This window comes from Peromyscus eremicus, chromosome 19 (genome assembly GCF_949786415.1).
Source record: "Peromyscus eremicus chromosome 19, PerEre_H2_v1, whole genome shotgun sequence".
NCBI lineage: Eukaryota > Metazoa > Chordata > Mammalia > Rodentia > Cricetidae > Peromyscus > Peromyscus eremicus.
In genome coordinates, this window is record NC_081435.1 from 27,814,062 (window position 1) to 27,817,123 (window position 3,062).

The following is a 3,062-nucleotide window of genomic DNA, read 5'->3' on the forward strand; positions in this document are numbered from 1 at the left end:
TGGCCTAGGAGAGAGGGATGGTAGAACAGACAGCTGAACCAGGGACTCTCCAGAGGAGCCTCTCAGGATTTCTCTGGACCTTTTTATTACGGGAACTGGAGCAGGTGTAGAGGGTAGTGATGGAGATAAGTTTGAGAAACTGAAGGCTGGGTAGCTTTGGTACCTGTCCTGGATCTCACTCTGTAGACCAGGTTGGCCTCGAACTCAAGAGATCCACCTTTGTCTGCCTCCCGAGTGCTGGGATTAAAGGCGTACACCACCACTGCCCGGCCTCTTCTATCTTTTTGTATAGTCTGATTTCTCGCTGTTATCACACAATTTAAATCATCTCACCATTTAATATGTATCCCTTTTATTGAATAAATATCCTAAAACAGTGTGATTAAATCTTTAAAGATATACCTTGCAGGGTGGTATCAGCACATACCTTTAATCCTGGCACTTGAGAGGCAGAGGCAAGTGGATCTCTGAATTCAATCCTGTCTTGAAAAAAAAAAGCTTTAGATGTGGGATTACTGGGTCAAATGGGATGTCTAGTATTTATTTTGAAATTGTCTGTGGTGCTGGAGATTGGCTCCAGGGCTTTGTATGCTAGCAAGGGCACTTCCACTGAGCTACCCCCTTATCACTGGGAGGTCCATTTAAAAGGTTTTATAGCTAGGCAGTGGTGGTGTATGCCTTTAATCCCAGCACTCAGGAGGTAGAGGCAGGTGGAGCTCTGTGAATTCAAGGCCAGCCTGGTCTACAAAGAGAGTTCTAGCACAGCCAGGATGGTTACACAGAGAAACCCTATCTTGAAAAACGAAAATAAATAAATAAGTAGATAAAAAAAAAAAAAAACCAAGAGTTTTTGTATTTATTCGCCAACACTGGCCGGAGAAGAGAAGTCTTCTTTTCATTTGGTTGATCCATTGGTTGACATAGGGTCTCGCTATGTATCCCTGCCTGGCGTTGGACTTTTCCATGTACCAAAGTGGCCTTGAGCTTGCAGTGATCTTTGCTCTGAGTCTGATGCACTGGCATTGCAGGAGTGTGCCACCAAACTCCTCGGAGAACTAGTTCTGATTTGCTCTCCTGCTACTGTTGTGTGAAGGTGCGTGAGGTACTACTGGATGTTACTGGAGTTTTGGGGCCTTGCTAACTGCTATGTAGGAGAAGCTATCTCATTTATTTATTTTTTTTAAGTTGAAAAATGTGTTTTTTCACAATTTGGCACAGTTAGGAGGTGCTTTGGGACACAGAGCCTTGGGAGTCATTTTTAGGTCCTTGGGATTTGTCTTTAAAGAAGCTTAGCACAGCAGGTCCCTTCCTCTCTCTGCTTCCTGGTTCCAGGGATGAATGGTTTGCCCCACCGTGCATTCCCACTATTGTTTGGGAATAAAACAGGGGGCATCTTGGTGATTGAAATGGCAAAAGGCTCTAGGGAAATGATGAGAAAGTTTTACTGCCTGAGACATGTACTAGAGCACTGGGGATATGTGCAGATGTTTGTTTAAGGTTGTAAATGAGACGTCTAAGAGGAAAAATGAGGGTTGGCAAAATGGCTCAAGCATGTACAGCCACCTGCTGCGGAGCCTGAGGACTTCAGTTCAGTCCTCGGGACCCTCGTGGCGGAAGGAGAGGTCTAACGCCCACAAGCTGTCCTTCGACACTGACCTTCGCTGCTTCTCTGAAGCTTCCTTAGGGAGGCTACACACTCTCTTCCCAACACGTGGAGATGTCTGTTCCTCAAGATGCCTGATTGACCTGGTGGGGAGCTCCACAAGGCGCTGCTTCTTCAGAGGGCCCTAGCATGGAGTCCTGGAGGGGAACTTCCCAAACCATTAGACAAACAGACCTTTTCTTTTCCTAAGTCATGTGAGGTTGACAAAAGGGACTCAAGCCTGCTGTGGTGCTAAGCCCTTTCACATTCATATCAAGGTGTCCAGTTTCAGCCTACTAGGTCCTCAGGTCTAAAGGTCTTCCTGGAAGGTTTTGATAAGCATCTGGATGATGTGCTGTTACTTCCCAGAAACAGCATGGCAGGAGGGTGGGATGAAGATGGGAAACTAGGACTCCCTATATTTGGTAAGAATTGGATGAAAGGTGCAGGGTGGCAGGTTCTGGTCAGTAAGCCTACGCTGGGGAGATAGCTCAGTGGATGAACTGCTTGCTGTATGAGGCACTGAGTGAGGAGCCCGGCCCCTTGTGTCTGCCGTCCCAGCACTGGGAGAGTGGAGACCAGGGATTCTGGGGGCTCAGTGGCTGGCCGTTCTAGACAGTGTGTGACACTCCAGGTCCCATGAGAAGCCCTGCCTCAAAAAAGTAGATGAAGACCCGATGTTGCCTCTGGTCTCCACAAGAGTGTGAGAACACACACACACACACACACACACACACACACACACACGTAAAATGTAATTAACCAGTAGGTGAAAAAAAAAAAAAGCTCGCAAATAGTGAATAGAATTGGAACTTGGTAACCATGAGGGTATGTTATAGTTGTCTATTATATCAAATCTCTCTAATTCTCTTTTTTTTTTTTTTTTTTTTTTTTTTTTTTTTTGGTTTTTTGAGACAGGGTTTCTCTGTGTAGCTTTGCGCCTTTCCTGGAACTCACTTGGTAGCCTAGGCTGGCCTCGAACTCACAAAGATCCACCTGCCTCTGCCTCCCAAGTGCCCGGCTAGCTCAGTCGGTAGAGCATGAGACTCTTAATCTCAGGGTCGTGGGTTCGAGCCCCACGTTGGGCGCCAAATGTAGATGTAACCAACAGTCTTATTAAATAAGAAACACAGAGCCGATTCAGAGAAGAAAGCCAAGAGGTCAGAACTAAGAGCCTTACCCTTCCTGCTTCAGCTATCCTGCTTCAGCCAAGAGAGCTCTCCGAAAAAGAGGCCTACTTCCTGTGTGTATGTCTTTAAATAGTCTAGATGTTCTGTCTTCTCATTGGTTGTAAACTAAACACGTGACTGCCTTGTCATTGCCTGTATGTACCGCCCTCCAGGTCCTTAAAGGCGTGCGCCACCACCGCCACGCACTTGCTATGGCTCTATAACTCTGACCCCCAGGCAACTTTATTTAT

The 3,062-nt window shown here is 46.5% G+C and overlaps 1 non-coding gene across 1 annotated transcript; it reads left to right on the top strand.

Moving 5' to 3' along the window:
* Nucleotides 1-2,657: 2,657 nt before the first annotated feature.
* On the top strand, nt 2,658-2,730 carry Trnak-cuu (transfer RNA lysine (anticodon CUU)). Its single transcript has one exon. It is a non-coding gene; the product is annotated as a tRNA-Lys (tRNA).
* Nucleotides 2,731-3,062: the final 332 nt, after the last annotated feature.